Here is a 20,128-nt window from a genome sequence, read left to right on the forward strand (position 1 = left end):
GTAGGTGAATTTTTTTACCTCTGAGCCACCAGGGAAGTCCATATAAAACTCTATTTAGCACAAGAGAGAGAACATCATCAGTTTAGTTCAGTCACTCAGTTGTGTTCAACTCTTTGGGACCCCATGGACTGTAGCACACCAGGCCTCCCTGTCCATCACCAACTCCTGGAGTTTACTCAAACTCATGTCCATTGAGTCAGTGATGCCATCCAACCATCTCATCCTCCGTTGTCCCCTTCACCTCCCACCTTCAATCTTTCCCAGCAACAGGCTTTTTTCCAATGAATCACTTCTTCACATCGGGTGGCCAGAGGATTGGTGTTTCCACTTCATCATCAGTCCTTCCAATGAATATTCAAGACTGATTTCCTTCAGGACGGACTGGTTGGATCTCCTTGCAGTCCAAGGGACTCTCAAGAGTCTTCTCCAACACTGCAGTTCAAATGCATCAATTCTTCGGTGCTCAGCTTTCTTCACAGTCCAACCCTCACATCCATACACGACCACTGGAAAAACCATAGCCTTGACTAGATAGACCTTTGTTTTAAAGTCTCTGCTTTTTAATATGCTGTCTAGTTTGGTCATAACTTTTCTTCCAAGGATCAAGTATCTTTCAATTTCATGGCTGCAGTCACCATCTGCACTGTCTGACTTTAGAGCCCCCCAAAATAAAGCCTGTCACTGTTTCTATTTGCCATGAAGTGATGGGACCAGATGCCATGATCTTAGTTTTCTGAATGTTGAGCTTTAAACCAACTTTTTCACTCTCCTCTTTCACTTTCATCAAGAGGCTCGTTAGCTCTTCACTTTCTGCCATAAGGGTGGTATCATCTGCATATCTGAGGTTATTGATATTTCTCCTGGCAATCTTGATTCCAGCTTGTGCTTCTTCCAGGCCAGCGTTTCTCATGATGTACTCTGCATAGAAGTTAAATAAACAGGGTGACAATATACAGCCTTGATGTACTCATTTTCCTATTTGGAGCCAGTCTGTTGTTCCATGTCCAGTTCTAACTGTTGCTTCCTGACCTGCATACAGATTTCTCAAAAGGCAGGTCAGGTGGTCTAGTATTCCCAGCTCTTTAAGAATTTTCCACAGTTTGTTCTGATCTACACAGTCAAAGGCTTTGGCATAGTCAATAAAGCAGAAATAGATGTTTTTCTGGAACTCTCTTGCTTTTTTGATGAGCCAACAGATGTTGGCAATTTGATCTCTGGTTCCTCTGCCTTTTCTAAAACCAGCTTGAACATCTGGAAGTTCACGGTTGATGTACTATTAAAGCCTGGCTTGGAGAATTTTGAGCATCACTTTACTAGTGTTTGAGATGAGTGCAATTGTGCAGTAGTTGGAGCATTCTTTGGCATTGCCTTTGGGATTGGAATGAAAACTGAATAGAAACTGGAATAGAATCTCATAGGCAAGAAATAAATTAGAAGACGGACTATTTTTTAAAGTTTTTCCTGTGTGTCCTGCTGTTTCCAACAGAGCCAGGTGCAGATCCGCTTCTCTTTACCAGCCCAATTCACAGCACCTAGCAGAAGCCAGATAAATAGAGGATTTACTGTGATTGATGTCCAATCTACTTTTACACCATTTTTTCCTGGTTGGAAAATTAGTGATTGTTTATTTTAAAATAAAAACTCACCAGAAGGCAAAACTGGGAAAATTTTAAGTTATCTTGACTATATTATTATATCTAGAAATAATACCATGTTTATATTTTAGCATTTATCTTTCCAGACTTATCTTTTATGTATATTTATAATAATTCCAACATGGAATTATTCAAAACATATTTGTCTATGCAATGCTTTTTTGTTTGTTTTCTTTCTTCCTTTTTTTTTTTTTTAGCTCTGCCACTCTGTTTAGGGGATCTTAGTTTCACTGAGCACGTATCAAACCTGTGCCCCCTGTAGTGGAAGTTCAGGGTTCTAACCACTGGACTGATAGGAAAGTCAAAACAATGCTTTTTTCTTAAAAAAAAAAAAAATACAGATGCACATACATTTTCTCACATGAAGACAAACATATTTACACCAACTTTTTAAGTATTATTTAGTATTTTTTTAAACAAATTCTGTCTACAAAATGTCCCTTTCTTATAGAACTAATATCCAACTGATTTATGTTCAGTAATATATATTTATATATCTTAACATTTATTAAGAATCTTTTAAATCTTTTATTGGACCAGCAAAGGTGACACACAGACCTCTGCCTCTGACCTTGTGCCAAGGTAAACCTTATTTACGTTCTGTGATCTCAGACAGAGAAGGTGCAGCAAGATGCAAATACTGAAAAAAATTTAAATAGCAGCCAACTCACCAAGCAAGAATTAGACTGGCCAAAAAGTTCCCTTGGGTTTTTCTGTATGATGGTATGGGAAACCTAAACGAAATTTTTGGCCAACCTAATGTATCATGTGAAGGAAATATACGTGTCTGGTTTCATCTCTGATTCACTGAAGGAAGTGAGTAACAGAGAGCCAAGGTATTAGCCTGGCAAAGTCCTGACCAATTTAGTCTATATCCTAGTCTTCTATGGAATATATCCCCACTCCTACAAAAGGTGAGAGGCAGGCCAGTGAGGTAGAAAAAGGATTATTGTCCAGTCCTTCAATCATGTCCAACTCTTTGTGACCCCGTGGACTTCAGCATGCCAGGCTTCTCTGTCCTTCACTATCACCCAGAGATTGCTCAGATTCATGTCCATTGAGTCAATGGTGCCATTCAACCATCTCGGCCATCTCATGGACCTCACATTTCTTGATTTCACTTACTTCGTCAATTCAGTTCAGTTTCTCAGTCATGTCCAACTCTTTGTGACCCCATGAATTGCAGCACTGCCAGGCTTCCCTGTCCATCACCAACTCCCAGAGTTTACTCAAACTCATATCCATCAAGTTGGTGATGCCATCCAGCCATCTCATCCTCTGTCATCCCTTTCTCCTCCTGCCCCTAATCCCTCCCAGCATCAGAGTCTTTTCCAATGAGTCAACTCTTCACATGAGGTGGCCAAAGTACTGGAGTTTCAGCTTCAGCATCAGTCCTTCCAATGAACACCCAGGACTGGTCTCCTTTAAGATGGACTGGTTGGATCTCCTTGCAGTCCAGGGGACTCTCGAGAGTCTTCTCCAACACCGCAGTTCAAAAGCATTAATTCTTTGGTGCTCAACTTTCTTCACAGTCCAGCTCTCACATCCATACATGGCTACTGGAAAAACCGTAGCCTTGACTAGACAGACCTTTGTTGGCAAAGTAATGTCTCTGCTTTTGAATATGCTATCTAAGTTGGTCATAACTTTCCTTCCAAGGAGTAAGCGTCTTTTAATTTCATGGCTGCAGTCACCATCTGCAGTAATTTTGGAACCCCCCAAAATAAGTCTGACACTGTTTACACTGTTTCCCCATCTATTTGCCATGAAGTGATGGGACCAGATGCCATGATCTTCATTTTCTGAATGTTGAGCTTTAAGCCAACTTTTTCACTCTCTACATTCACTTCCATCAAGAGGCTTTTCAGTTACTCTTCACTTTCTGTCATAAGGGTGGTGTCATCTGTATATCTGAGGTTATTGATATTTCTCCTGGCAATCTTGATTCCAGCTTGTGCTTCCTCCAGCCCAGTGTTTCTCATGATGTACTCTGCATAGAAGTTAAATAAGCAGTGTGACAATATACAGCCTTGAAGTACTCCTTTTCCTATTTGGAACCAGTCTGTTGTTCCATGTTCAGTTCTAACTGTTGCTTCCTGACCTGCTTATAGGTTTCTCAGGAGGCAGGTCAGGTGGTCTGGTATTCTCATCTCTTTCAGAATTTTCCACAGTTTGTTCTGATCCACACAGTCAAAGGCTTTGGCATAGTCAATAAAGCAGAAATATATGTTTTTCTGGAACTCTCTTGCTTTTTCCATGATCCAGTGGATGTTGGCAATTTGATCTCTGGTTCCTATGCCTTTTCTAAAACCAGCTTGAATATCTACTTTACTAGCATGTGAGATGAGTGCAATTGTGCGGTAGTTTGAGCATTCTTTGGCATTGCCTTTCTTTGGGATTGGAATGAAGACTGACCTTTTCCAGTCCTGTGGCCACTGCTGAGTTTTCCAAATTTGCTGGCATATTGAGTGCAGCACTTTCACAGCATCATCGTTCAGGATTTGAAATAGCTCCACTGCAATTCCATCACCTCTACTAGCTTTGTTTGTAGTGATGCTTTCCAAGGCCCACTTGACTTCACATTCCAGGATGTCTGGCTCTAGGTGAGTGATCACACCATCGTGATTATCTTGGTCATGAAGATCTTTTTTGTGCAGTTCTTCTGTGTATTCTTGCCACCTCTTTTAATATCATCTGCTTCTGTTAGGCCATACAATTTCTTTCTTTCATCGAGCCCATCTTTGCATGAAATGTTCCCTTGGTATCTCTAATTTTCTTGAGGAGATCTCTAGCCTTTCCCATTCTGTTCTTTTCCTCTATTTCTTTGCATTGATCACTGAGGAAGGCTTTCTTATCTCTCCTTGCTATTCTTTGGAACTCCGCATTCAGATGCTTATATCTTTCCTTTTCTCCTGTGCTTTTCACTTTTCTTTTCATAGCTATTTGGAAGGCCTCCCAGACAGCCATTTTGCTTTTTTGCATTTCTTTTTCTTGGGGATGGTCTTGATCCCTGACTCCTGTACAATGTCACAAACCTCCATCCATAGTTCATCAGGCACTCTGTTTCTCAGATCTAGTCCCTTAAATCTATTTCTCACTCCCACTGTATAATCATAAGGGATTTGATTTCGGTCATACCTGAATGGTCTAGTGGTTTTCCTTACTTTCTTCAATTTAAGTCAAATTCACTTACTTCCTAGTATCCTTGAATAGTTTGCTTAATTTCTCTGAGGCCCTTTTCCTTATCAGTAAAACAGAGATAGGAATAATTATCTCATCAGGTTTTTAAGAGGATTAAATGAGACCTTGCTGAATCAAAAATCCAGTAGAAGCCTGATTTACTGCTTGAAGGCTCCAAGGGCTCTCCTGTGCCTTCCTGGTAAAATCTAATCCCTTTGGGAAGCCTGCCCAGCCCAATTCACCCAGGCTCTCCCATTTGCCAGTTATAGAAGCCTAATTCTGGAGATCTTTCAATCCTTCATTCACTCAGTACATTTTTTCTTTTCTATTTTTTGAGTCCCTCCTGTGAGTGAGGCCTTGGATTAAATGTTGGTAATACAACTATGGAACCATACCTGAGGTCTGGTGAGGGCTCAAGGGGCTTCCCAGGTGGCACTAGTGGTAAAGAACCTGCCTGCCAATGCAAGAGACATAAGAAAGATATGTGGGTTCGATCCCTGGGTCGGAAAGATCAGCTGAAGGTGGAAATGACAACTCATTCCAGTAGTCTTGCCTGGGAAATCCATGGACAGAGGAGCCTGATGGGCTACAGTTTATGGGGTCACAAAGAGTTGGACAGAAGTAACTTAGTACATGTGCACAAAGAAACAAAAACATTACTCACTACTCAGCAATCCAGACTGAAATAATTGATTCACTGAAGAATCATAAATGGATGCTAACATCATTAGGTGAAACACTGAGAAATGGGATGCTCAAAAATCCCTTAAAATGGAAAAATGTAATGATCATCACTTAACCCAAATGATCAAACTCAGAGCTTTCCTCTGAGCATTTGACAAGACTCTTCTCCCATATCTTTGATATTTCATTTCAAACTTTATTCTGTCTTCTTTTGCCTATTTCTCAATATATGTGTCTCTAGAGTTCAGTCTTGTTCCCTCTTTCCTTTTTCCTCTTAAAAGTTCTTCCAGGGTGAGTTCAGCCACTCCCAAGATCCTTTGAACCTGTTTCCATCCCACATCTCTTTCCACCTCTCTCAAGTCTTACTCCTGCCTTCTCCGAAAGTCTTAGTCCAACTATCTGCTAGCCTTCCTCCTTGGGACTTCCTAAAGTGCAACTTTCTTAGTACTTTAACTTCTCCCCTTTTTCTGGCCCTATTCAAGAATATTCCTCATCTTGCATTCCTTAGCTTAATTAATGGCCTCATGATCCATCAGTTATCCAAACCAAAATTCTGATGGTCTTTATTCGTATTGTCAGCCAAGATTGATTTATTTTCTACTAATGGCTGGGTGCTGTGTTTATTGTTAGACATGCAATAGGGGCAAATTTATCTGGAGAAATAAACATTGATTAAGCAATCATAAAAATATATGCATAATTATAAACTGAGACAAGTGTTTTGAGAAAAAGGAATCAAGAACTAAGAAAACAGAGAATCTACCCTAGATGAGGGGTGGAGTGGGAAAGGGAACAAGGAAATCAATTTCAGAACATTTTTTTCTGAGAAAACATTTGCATTCAGATAAGAATTTGGAATTAACTAAGCTGGGGAGGGAAGAGGTGGGTGGATAAAGAGGTGGTGGTCTCCAGGAAGAGAGAAGAACACATGCAAAAACCTTGAGGCAGCAATTTTGGAGATGATATGAATGGAACAAGCAGAGTTCAAGATCGAACTGAAGCAATCACTGGGACCAAAACTTGCTGAGTATTGAAAACTATATACAATGTTTTGAATATTATCTTAAAAATCAGTGGGAAGGTGTGGGGCAGTTTTAAAGTGTCTGGTGGAAATGGAGGTATCTTTTATAACAGGCAAAAATGGAAATAATCCAAAATGTTTATCAATTGATGAATGGGTAAATGTAACGTGACATATCCATACAATGCAGTATTTTCATCTATAAAAAACAATCAGAACTGATATATGCTATAGCATGGATGAACTTTGAAAACACTATGCTCATGGAAAGAAACCAGTCTTAAAAATGTATATATATTATGATTTTATAACTATAAAATATCCAGAATAGATAGAACTATAGACAGAAAGTAGGTTAGTATTTGCCTGGTCTGAGGAAGCGAGTGGGGGATGGCCAATGACTGCTAACAGGTAAATGGTTTCTTTTGGAGATTAGAAAAAGATATAAAAATTAAATTACGGTGATAGTGGTACAGCTTTGTGAATATATTACAAATCATTGAAACCCTTGATGTCTACAATTTTGTACACTTTACTTAACTATTTTATTTTATTTATATTGTTTTTGCCCACACACTGCTGGGCTTGTAGGATCTCATTTCCCGGACCAGGGATTAAACCCAGGCCATGGCAGGGAAAGCACCAAGTCCTAACCACTAAACCACCAGGGAACTCCCTGAGACATATACTTTAAAATGGATGAAATGTATAGTATATGAATTTACCTCAGTAAACCTGTTTTCAAAAAGGAAAAAAAGAAAAAGGGATTTAGTCCAGATAACAATAAGTGAAGTCATTCAGTCGTGTCCAACTCTTTGAGACCCTGTGGACTTTAGCCCACCAGGCTCCTCTGTCCATGGGATTCTCCAGGCCAGAATACTGGAGTGGGTTGCCATTTCCTTCTCCAGGGGATCTTCCCGACTCAGGGATCAAACCCAGGTATCCCGCATTGCAGGCAGATGCTTTACCCTCTGAGCCACCAGGGAAGCCCAATTAGCTATTTTTAAATACATGTAATTCCTATTCATTGATTCCAAGGTCCTCTTATTCAAGATATCAAGATAGCTTGGAAATTGGCCATCAGAAGTTTGTGGGGTACAGAGAGAATCAAAACAAAAGGAATTTAATGATTTTGAGTGAGGTCTCTCAAATCAGCTAAAAACAACATAATCAACTAGTGACAGATGTATTTTTACATCTAGCATCCTGAGAATGCTGTAGATACTATGATAAAACTCTGAGGATTCAAATCATTCATTCATTCATCTGTTTACTGAGAACCTGTGTGTGGTACTTAATCATTCATGCTTTAAACAGTAGTCACCTTTTTAAAAATATTAAATCAATGACCCTGAGGGATGGGATGGGGAGGGAGGTGGAAGGGGGGTTCAGGATGGGGAACATATGTACACTCCATGGCTGATTCATGTCAATATATGGCAAAAACCACTATAATATTGTAAAGTAAATAGCCTCCAATTAAAATTAATTAATTAATTAAAAAATAAATCTACTGAAACTTAAAAAAAACAGTAGTCACCTTTTTAAAAATATTAAATCAAGACTCACAGTCTGACAATAGCATTGAATATTGAATAGGAATGGAGACTATTCTTTAAATATGACTATAAGCTCTCCTAGTGCACAATTCAATTCTGGATAGCGGGAAGCTGGAAGCAGAAAACTGACATTTATGGATGCTCACAATTTTGTCAAGTACTGTGAATTGATTCAAAAGTATGTTCTGATTTGATCCTCACAATAAAACTTTGAGGTGTGTATTATCATCAGATGAGTAAACTATTCAAAGAGGTTATGTAACTTACGGAAAGTCACACCACCTGTAAGCTAGAGAGAAGATACTTGAAACGAGGTCTTCAGATTCTAAAAGCAGTGTTTTGCTTTGTTTTTGGTTTGTTTTGTCTTTGCTGGTTCCCAAGAAAATGTTTATGAATTAATTAATTTATTCACCAGAGGTTTATATACCATTGCCATATGCCAGGTACTGTGCAGGACCCTCCAAATGTGGAAAACAATCACTAACCTTGTAGTGCTCACAGTCTAATTAGGAAGACAAATCTTTTAACAAAGACAGCCTGAATCTTCAACGTACTGTAAGATTCAGCTCCCTTTATTGAATTTCACTGTTTCCGGAGCTGTGCTATGTGCTTCAGCGTCCAGTAAGATGCCAGCCCCAGCTCTCCTTCCCAGTAGCATCTCCTGCCACTTCATCCATGACCCTCTGTGCCAGACACCCTGACCCCTCCCAGCGACGCCCTAACCCACTGCTCTTCTTTTCACATTCACTCTCCTTCTGCTTTTGTATCTGCTTTCCCTTCTGCTGTTTCCTACCTCTTCGAAAAAATGTCAGTAGACTTCAAAATTTCAAGACAGGGAAGGACCTTGGGTTCATTCTGAGTTAGCCTCTTCTTTGTAGTGCGGTGGAAGGTTGTTTGGTCTATCCCAGCTTCAGGGCCCCATCTACAAACCGAGAAAAATAATAACCACCTCACATGATATCTGTGAAAATAAGAGTGATAAACAAGCAGAGTGTTGGTGCAAAGTCTTTTCAAAAATGATTCTGGAATATAGGAATGAGGATGAGAAATGCTATGCATTAATAAAGGAAGAAATACTTGAGAGTCAGGGATGCTTCGTGAAGAAGGTAAGACTTAAATTACTCCTTGAAACATGAGTAGATTCTGAATAGTCACAATTGTAGGAGAGAGGCTGGATAGAGACTTGCTCTTTTGCTGTGTTTTAAATATTCTTTTACAAGACACACTGTAGAGCAGCACCAGGAACTGGCTGTAATAAGAAGGTTAAGCCTCCTTTCTTGAGTAGTTAGTGCACTGTATTTGTAAGAATGTGGAGATTCTTCCACCCTTTTTACTCTCCTGACCCAAAAATGGCTTAAGAATGTTTCTAGTTATGCCATCCACCAACTCAGCTTCTGAGCCTTGACTGCAGATGCCTCCTCCACACATCTTCTTGCCACAAGCTCACAATCATTCACTGATTCTTTTTAACAATTATTTATTAAGACATATTAAAATCTTAATTCTTGTTTGAACTTTGACTCAGCAGTTACATGATTAGGTATTTATTCCAGGGAAATAGTTATAGTTGAATACGAATACTCAACTATAATATAAGAATGTTTACCATAAAGACAAAAAGGCAGAAATGACCTAGATGTTTAGCAAAGGGGGATTCGTTATGTAAATGCTTGTAAATTCATGAAAGGCAATACCATGCAGCCATCAAGGATGATGGATAAAAGAACACAGTATACATGTGAAAATACCACTGTGATTTCATACCAGTATGTTAAGAATAACAACGATTGCATCTGGAGTGGCCTTAGAAGCGTTTTATTTTTCTCTTCTATAGTGAACACCTATTTCCTATTTCCTGTTTTAAGAAAACTATGAGTATTGTTTTGTTTTGCCCACTTCTCACAGCTTGTGGGAGCTCAGTTCCCCAGGCAGGGATTGAACCCAGGCCATGGCAGTGAAAGCCCAGGATTCTAACCATTAGGCCAGCAGGGAACTCCATAGGTTTTTGTTTGTTTGTTTTTTTTAAAGTCTATTGGGTCTAGTCTGTAGAATGTCATATTAAAAGAAAAAGGCAGAAAATTATGGGAAGAGGCCAAAAAGATACATATGAAGTGCCATAATTGTTCTTTTTTCTGTAAGGATTTTTAAAATAAGAAAGTGATGAAAGATTAGTTCTCTTTAAAAAGAAAATTACTTCTCTCATCTTTCTCATTTCTATCTTATAAATGCTCAATAAACATTAGTAGTATTTTAGCAGAAAAAGTAAAACATTACTCAAATATGATATAGTGGCAGAATTCTCACAATTTTCATCTGAATTAGAAAGTTACTAATATTGAAATAATTTCAAAGTCCTTTTTACGCCTTTGAAAAGCATGTTTCTTCAAACTAGCAAAGGTAGACTTGAATGAAAAGCAGGATTTTTCTCCCTCTCTCTTTTTATCTTTCTTTTTGTTGAAAGCTCTTGGAACACTTGTTATTTTAACAATTAATAAAAATTTTTAAATAAAATCATGTGAAAACTTAGAATCAAAGTCATACACTATAAGTTAAAAGATTTTTCTGCTTTTCCTTGCTAGGTCATCCATAGTCACTTTATATTTCTTAAAAAAAATTTTCAAACACAAATGGGATTATATTAACTATACTGCTCCATAATTTATTATCTTACCATATTTTGATATTATACATATAATTTATTCATTTTTTGTCTCATATATACATAATTTTAATGGACTTTTTCATATTCAAGAAATCAATGCTCCATCCAATTAATTGAGTGAAAACAGTATCAGCCATAACTTTAAAACTGAGAAAAGAGCACTTTCGACATTTTGGAAAATCATTTTGTTATATCATTTCTGATTTCCTTCTATGCCAATACCTACTAGTATTAGAAAAACAACTACCATTTATTAAATACTACATATGTACTAAGTGCTTTACATATGCTATTCAACATAAGATAACAATTTTAGCTTTCCATTTTAGCAATGAGGAAACCAAACTTCAAAGAAGTGAGAGACTTGTCCAAAGTCACATAATGATATGTGACACAGCTTGAATTCAAACCCACATCAATCCCCAAAGACCATGTTCTCAAACACGTGTATGTATTAATACATGTATGAAAAGGGAACCGTACTATACATATTATTTGGTAACCTTTTTTTCACTTGATAATACAGACTTATTTTTATCACAATAAATTACATTTTCATCATCATTTCTTTTTTTGGTCATATTACACAGCTTGAGGGATCTTAGTTCCCAAGCTAAGGATCAAATTGGGGTCATGGCAGTGTAAGTGCCGACTCCTATCCACTGGACATCCAAGGAATTCTCTTGTTATCATTTCTAATGATTGCCTTGTCCATCATTATATAGAGAGGATCATAAAATATTGATGCCAGTTTGTCAGTGTTAGATACAGGATTGATTCCAATATTTTTACTATTATAGTAATAACAGACATAAATATTTTTATTTGCTGCACATTTTAAAGCATTCTCTCATATAGAAAATATCTTTAGTATTGCCTACTTCATGCAATAATTTCTTGTAGAACCTCAAAGAAGCCCGCATTAAAATGAATGTAAACTTCTCAAGAATTAATACATGTAATATACCAAAAGTAGTTCCTTTTTGTTCTAAAATTTTACTTGGTTGACAACACTTTGTTTTAAGGGGAAACTGGAAACAATCTAAGAGACTAGCAAATGATTTTAATATAAAGTAGAAATCTGCACTGTCAAATATGGCAACCACCAGCCACACGTGACTATTCAAATTTAAACTAAATAAAATTTAAATTTCAGAACCTCAGCTTCACTAGCCATATTTTAAGGGCTCAGATGCCATGTGGAACTAATGATGACCATATTGGATAGGGCAGATACAGAATATCTCCATCAACACAGAAAACTGTTATTAAATGGTGCTGATATAGAACACTCATACTATGAAATACTATATACTATATAGTATTTCAAAAGAATTCAGAAGACCTATATATACTAACATGAGAAGGTACAATTTTTTAAAATTTGTTTTTAACTTTTTATGTAAGTGATATTGACTCATAGGACCTTGAGATTTTTATAATTTTATAAGAATGTAGTCATATCTGATGTGAATTTTTGTAAAGAACCAATTAAAATATTTTTCCAATGAAAATGAAATGTATAAAGTAGTGAAAGAACACAGTGAAGAGATGAAGTCATTTCGATTTAATTTATTGGAGAAAGTTCTCATAGAAGAGGCAGCCCTGAGCTGTCTCAAATGTTAGCAAGTAAAGGGATATAAGACAGAGATAAAAAGGAAACTTATCTATGGTGATGGACAGAAGAGTAAAGCCACAGATGAGGGTTTAAAATCCAAAGCACTTTGACCAGTTTTAAATTTCAGGAGTGTCATGAGAATTAAGTAACACAATATATAGTGAAAACACTTTGTAATCTATAAAGTACTATCTAAATTAAAAAGATTGTTGTAGGAATCAAAAAGAATAATCTATATACTTTGAAAATTTGTGTACTTTGAAAACAAACTACATGTAAGATAACATTCTTTATACGAAAATAAATGAAATTATTGATAAACACAATTACAAAAATAATGAATGCCTAGATAGCATTACATATGCATTAAGATTGAATTAATAGAATATTTACTTGTTTCATACACCTAAAGAGTCACTATTACAAATTATATTCTCATAATTATGTTAAAAAAGAAACAGAAAAGCAAAAACATCTACCCAGAAATATCATTCTACCTCACGATGACTTCGTTTTTCTTTTGCATAAGCCTGTGTCTTTCAAATAATCCACAAGCAAATAGCTCCATTCTCTAGATGAGAAATTATAAAAGACCATGTAATCAGCTGACAAAGGAACTGAAAACAAGCCCAGAGGAAATGCATGGCTGTTCTTACAAAGTCACAATGTACTGTTCTGTTTGCCTCCCACTCTCAAAGTGTATATTCCTGACATTTCTTGTCTTATAATTGGACTTTATGAATGAGAGCTGTAGGATGCTGTCTGGTGAATGATCTGAAAAGGATATACTGAAACACAGTGGAGGTGCTGCAAACACTGAATGCTAGGTTTTGTGTGGGAACTTAAATAAGAGGCATGAATTAGAAATTCAGAACCCCAAATTTTATTCTGTATAAAATAAGGGCTATTTTCTCGGTCTTTAATGGAGACTTTGAGTAGGTTTAGGTGACATATAATGTGGAAACCAAATGCAAAGACTTGGATTTCAGGATAGTCTGGAGTCCCATGGCTTCCCAGAGTTTACCCTTTACAAATGCTCTGGTGAAAAAGAGCTCAATAATGTTTCCTCTTCTTTAATTTCATTTCTTCATCCCAACTGCTGAGCAACTATTAAAACACATACCTATTAACATTTCTATAGCATGTTCTTTCTAACGGGCATTCAATTTCATCTCACATGGTCCAGCTGAAGAATTAGTTCACTGGGACTCTGGAAATAATCAGCTATATTGGTAAATGTGCCCTGTGTGCCTACTATGTGCCACATGAGAACCAACAGCTGGACAGTTTTATTCACATTCAGACAGGGCACAACAAGGATTCTCTTTTGTTGGCAAAACTACTAGGGAAAGCATTTCCGAAGCAGGGGCAGGCAGGAATCAAAAAAAGTAGGCTTGAAGAAATTCTCCAAGGAAACAGGCCATTATGTTAATGGTCTGTTTGTCTCTGGGTGGTAACATTGTGGGTTTTTTTTCCCTTCATTATGCTTTTTTTATACTTTCTAATTTTTTTCCACAATAGGCATATATAACGCATAAACAGAAAATAATAAAGTAAAATCTTAAAAGAAAAGGAGTTTCCAAAAAACTATACAAAGCGAGGAAGAGATTCAAATGTAAATAAGTCCATTGATTGGTATAGTTGACTGCCAATCATATTGATGGACAGCATGACTCCAGCTACTTAAGGAATTGTTTTTTCTAAATCAAGCATTGGGCCTCAGCCTTTGGTAAGAAGGAAGTATACCATTCACCTTTTGAAGGTATTAACTCTTCCTGGACTCTAGGACTGTGCTTTACTGAAAGAAGAATTCATGCACCACCTCTTCCCCAGAAGCCCTAAAATAACTTGAAGTTTTCATCTATTTTTATCAAGGATAATCATGAGATCCCTGAGGAGAATAATATTGCATTATGGGTTAGTATAATACAGGTTAAAAACAACCACCAAATCAAAAGTAGGATATTCAGTCACTGCCTTTTGTTTTTACATTTGTGTGAACCTTTCTGCCACTAGGAATGTCTAGGCCCAGCTAAGTTCTGGCTAGTAAGAAAATCAGAGGGAGCCCCCACCTCAAGTATGAAAGAGTCATTCATCGAGAGCTGGGCATGAAAGTCCTCCGTCCACAGTGTGTTTCATCCTGAACACATACCCTCCAAGTACAGATGGCTCCTCAGGGCAGAAATTAAAGATGAAGAGAGAAATGGCTCTCCAACAGAACACAGTACGTTAATTCACTTAGAAGGCACAAGGGTGTGTCTGCTTTACTGACTTTTCCGAAGGCACAGAATTTGGACCTATTTCTAGTTATAGTTAATATGTTTACTCCTTAAAATGTGCCTCTAAATTTCCCCCAAATGAAAGCCATGGCTTATCACCAAATTCTAAGAGACCTGCTCACTGGATTGAAAACACTTGAGGCCACTTGGGTCTCAGAGTCACTGGAGGCCCAGACGTCACCTTTGTCTCCACCCTCCTCTCAAAGCTCCCAAGAGCCGGCGAGGCCTTTCACTCATGAGTTCTGGCAGTTGGCTGAGGTCTCCCTGCGGAAAAAAGAAAGGGGGAAAACTGTGCTGGGTGAGGTTGGCCTCTCCTAACGCTTATTAATAGAGAACATGTGGGCTGAGGCAAAGGCGGGGGCTGGGGTTGCTGAGTAAACAGGATGGGATGAGAAAGAGAATGATGCTTTTATATTCTTGTCTATTATAGATCCAGCGAGGCTCTTTAATGGAGATAAAAGGGAGAGACAGATTTAAAGGAAGTCGCTTCCAAAGCTATACGTGCTGACCACTGATGTCTACTGTCTCATTTCCCAGGAAAGAGAGCTGTGTGGTCAATCAGCACTGCTAACCAATCTGCTAATCAGATTCCACCAAGGTTTTCTTGATCTCTGGCTCTCTGTTGTACCTCTATCATTTGAGAATTCTATTTTAAACCGTCATTTTTTACTCATTCTGCTAATGTTAATTGAGCACTACTATTGCCAGGCACTGTTTGGGGCACTGTGAACACAGCAGGGAACAAAAGAGCTTTCATGGACAGTCTAGAAAGAAAGGCCAGGAAAGAAGAATTAACAGGAGCGCAGACTGCAACACCAACCAGACGTAGGTGCCAGGAAACCAGGGGAGGAAGTACTGACCCCATCTTTGGGGAAGGGTGGTCAGGGAGGGCACCCTGAGAAGGAGTCCATGACACCTGAACTGAGCCTGGAGTTAGCAGCTGGAGAAGGGAAGGGAGGGCTTAAGGCTTGATAGGACAAGAACACTGCAAGTGGGGGAAGTGCCACCACTGCTTAGAAAAGTCCCGTTCCTCTTAGGGATGGGGGAGAAGGCAGAGGTATCCCAAGAACTTTAAGGAAATATACTATAGAAACTACACAAAAAGGATGCTGGTGTTTCAGGGAACATCCAGGTGAGATGCCACACTTAGAGGAAGAATGAGAAACAGTGCTGTTTGCATTTGAAACTTTCTTTCCACACGCTGACCTAGTTTTGATTCAAGCCCATAAATGCCTTTTTATAGAAAGGGAATTAAAGACTATGAGGCAGGCAGATATGGAAGGGAGTTTTTTCTTTCCTTATTGAAAAATGCTGGTATTTCTACAAATATACAGTTTTTAAAGTGTCTTAAGTGTATTTGTCCCTGTAGTCTTAGACACAGTGTTGCTAAGATACATAACCATCACATTTTAAATTTTGTGTTGACATCTGAACATTAGGAAGGTTTCTTATTGTTAAAATTTAATTTTTAATACTATATACATTTATCAAATATACTTAGTATCCAGGGGATTGCTGTGTAAATTTGAATCTTCCCCCAAATTTAGAAAAAATACACAGGAAAGTATCTATGATAAAGTTTTAGCCATGAGAAAACATAGCTAGTATTAGAGAACTTAGCTATTACTGTTTTTTTTTCATTTATCAATTTTATTTCAGACAATATAAAAGAAAGAGAACTTTGTCAGTATTTAAAAAAAAAACTTTATTCATGCCATTATTTCTTTTCAATCTGCTAGCTAAAAACATGTCCATATCAAGCTTTTGTTTCCTGATCCTTATTATAGTCTCCATAAAAATCATTAGAAATATACTGTCTCAAAAAGAGAAGCTGATTCCTCTCCTGTCCAAATTGTTAGTTTTCTGATTGACTTTGAAAACCAAAACTTTACTCTCTTTGAGGGAAAATAATCTATTTTTCTAGAGAATTTCAGTCTGTCAGTCACTCTGATAGACGCATAGCTCCTACTGTATTATTTTTTGCTTCAGCTAACCTATGTTAAAGCAAAATCATTTTTAAAGCTGAAGACAATTCAACATTTCTGATTAGCCCCAAAAGTTCTGCAGTCAACTGGTGACTGCCAAGTTTTCCCAATGTAAGCCATTATCCTGACTCATTTACTTCAAGGATCAGACAAGAGTGTGTGATCTGTCCTACAAATAAAGGTTGCATCTAAACATTCTGTCTTAGCAAAGAAATCAGAACTGCTAAATTTTTAATGCATGTATTTTTCATTTTAAACTCACAGAAAGATACTTTAGCTCCAAGACACGAGATGTTTTGTCATTGTTGTTCATTTGCTCAGTCGTGTCTGACTCTGTGACCCTGTGGAAGACCTAAGCACACCAGGCTTCCCTGTCCTTCACCATCTTCTGAAGCTTGCTCAAACTCATATACATTGAGTCGGTGATGCCATCCAACCATCTAGTCCTTTGTCATCCCTTTCTCCTGCCTTCAATCTTTCCCAGCTTCAGGGTCTTTTCAAATAAGTCAGCTGTTCACATGAGGTGGCCAAGTATTGGAACTTCAGCTTTACCATCAGAAAAAAAGTTCAGAAAGTCTTCACCCTTCATCATTTTTAGTCAATGATCCACTTGTATGTTGGCCAAAAAGTACTGTTACAATAAATTACTATATGCAGGCAGAGGCCACAGTCTTCACTGATATTTCCTCTTGGGGAACAGAGAATTCAGTGCTTTGGTCAAAAGTACAGATTGAGTTTAGACAGTTGTGGATATTTTTCAACAATTCTTTTTCAGGGAAGTACTGCTATGAAAAATTGTTTTCATTTATGCTGAAACAAGTTATTGAGCACACTAGCTGTTATATAAGTCAGTCATCTCAAAGAACCAGAACATCCGGAAACATGGTCAAGGTCACTAAGTTGCTATTCTGAAGGAAGAAACCTGATTTAAAGGTTAAGTCAGTGGAATAAAATGAGGAAACTAGCTTACTTGCTAGTTTTTACTTCCTCCCTCCCTTCTTTCCCCCTCCTCGCTCTCTTTTCCTTTTTTTTTTAAATCCAGATATCTTTAGCCTGAAGCCTGTTTGTTACATGTTTTTACAACTCAGACTCATCGGCATTAAACCACACTTCTGTCAGCCAGAATAGTTATAGCATACCAATTATTTAAATTGTCAGAACCCTCAGGTTAAAATTCTTCAGGTGCCAAAAAGCAGCAAGTCTCTTCAGCCTGTGGAGAAGTTGTTTCTCCCCAGGGTTGAGAGCTGGGCTTTCCTCTGAATCCGAGGGACAAACACACTTAGACATTGAGCTGGAGCTTCTTCCCTGCTGCCTGGAAATGGATGTTCTGAAAGACAACAATGTCACTGACTCACCTCTCCCAGGAGGTGAGCCAGGGGTTCAGAGAGACTAAATGAGAGGAAAAGGCAGACACTCTGATTCTCAAAAGTAGCTACTCAGCAGAGCTACCTGGAAAGTATTAAAAACTATTCCAATGCCTGGATTCTATATACTTGGCCTAGGTATTTTTAAAAGCAGCAAAGCATGAGGATAATTGTTTTGAAGTATGCAAATTTCACATTTAGGCCTTAGATAAGCTAAGCTTAAAAAACAAAAAAACTGCCCCTCATCTAAGCTGGAAAATGTATCCAGGAAAAAAAGAGAGAAAACAGTTCTTACTACCGTGTTCCTCACGATTATTCTGTTGTCATGGACATCTATAAATCCATGAAGATTGTTAATCAGTTTACTTAGCCCTTCTTCAGAAGCTGTGTCAGAAACTTTACATCTAAGCAACTGCGAACAGCTGTCAGTACAAACATCCTGCTTCTTTGCTTCTCAGGCCTTCTGCAAGAGAGGAATAGAGAACTAAGTTTCTAGCACAATACTAGTGAGCTGTCCTTTTCATAGGGTTGCCTTTAGCCAGGTCCAGCAATTGTTGTCTGGCCAGAATGTGGGCCCAAGGTCTCCAGATAATCCCATTTTTCAAAAGAACCCAGAGATCTTTGCAATTATGTGGAATCTTCCAATTTCTAAATGTTGGCAAATAATTAAATTGTGAATAATCAAAACACATCTGCTAACCAAAATCAACCTGCCAGTTTGCAACCTCCAATCTGGAAGGCTCTTCTTCATCTCACCGTCTCAATTTCATGAGGCTAGTTCATATCAGCTTTCAATACTCTCTTCTGGCGACAGTTCTTTCAAAATGCCCCCATCCCCACCTCTCCTTTACCACCAGTCTAGTGCTACAACTTTGGGCATTCAAACACACCTCCAAAGTTATTGCTTATCTCCCTCCCCTAGTAACTATCCACCCTGAGGGCAGAGATAGTGCCTTAGTCTTTATTTTAGGAGTTAACTTTAATATGTTAATCCCAAATTGGATTCTGATTCAGCAAACTAACTTATTAAATGTTTACAATGTGTATATATAAAAATTTAACAAATTCAAATTATGGTCCCCTCGAAATATAAGCAAAGAAAATACACAGTAGGAAAAAAATGCATGTTTCTCCAAATTCATACCTTTAACTTTTTGATTTGCATTTCCTCCCAGATCTAATTCCTTTGTGAGCATACTGGAAACATCTCCATATGGCACTTTTATCCTTAGTGTTGCTTAGTAGTTGGCCTTGGAAGCCAGTATGGGTTCAAATTTGGGCTCTACCACCTGGGTGACTTGGGTAAGTTACTTGACCTTCTTATTCTAAGTTTTCTTCAGTTCAGTTCAGTCGCTCAGTTGTGTCCGACTCTTTGAGACCCCATGAATTGCAGCACGCCAGGCCTCCCTGTCCATTACCATCTCCCAGAGTTCACTCAGACTCACATCCATCAAGTCAGTGATGCCATCCAACCATCTCATCCTCTGTCATCCCCTTCTCCTCCTGCCTCCAATCCCTCCCAGCATCAGAGTCTTTTTCCAATGAGTCAACTCTTCGCATGAGGTGGCCAAAGTACTGGAGCTTCAGCTTTAGCATCATTCCCTCCAAAGAAATCCCAGGGCTGATCTCCTTCAGAATGGACTGGTTGGATCTCCTTGCAGTCCAAGGGACTCTCAAAAGTCTTCTCCAACACCACGGTTCAAACGCATCAATTCTTCGGCACTCAGCCTTCTTCACAGTCCAACTCTCACATCCATACATGACCACAGAAAAAACCATAGCCTTGACTAGACGGAACTTAGTCGGCAAAGTAATGTCTCTGCTTTTGAATATACTATCTAGGTTGATCATAACTTTTCTTCCAATGAGAAAGTGTCTTTTAATTTCATGGCTGCTATCACAATCTGCAGTGATTTTGGAGCCCCCCAAAAATAAAGTCTGACACTGTTTCTACTGTTTCCCCATCTATTTCCCATGAAGTGATGGGACCGGATGCCATGATCTTCGTTTTCTGAATGTTGAGCTTTAAGCCAACTTTTTCACTCTCCACTTTCACTTTCATCAAGAGGCTTTTTAGTTCTTCTTCACTTTCTGTCATAAGGGTGGTGTCATCTGCATATC

This window comes from Ovis aries, chromosome 1, assembly GCF_016772045.2.
Source record: "Ovis aries strain OAR_USU_Benz2616 breed Rambouillet chromosome 1, ARS-UI_Ramb_v3.0, whole genome shotgun sequence".
In the NCBI taxonomy this organism is placed as follows: domain Eukaryota; kingdom Metazoa; phylum Chordata; class Mammalia; order Artiodactyla; family Bovidae; genus Ovis; species Ovis aries.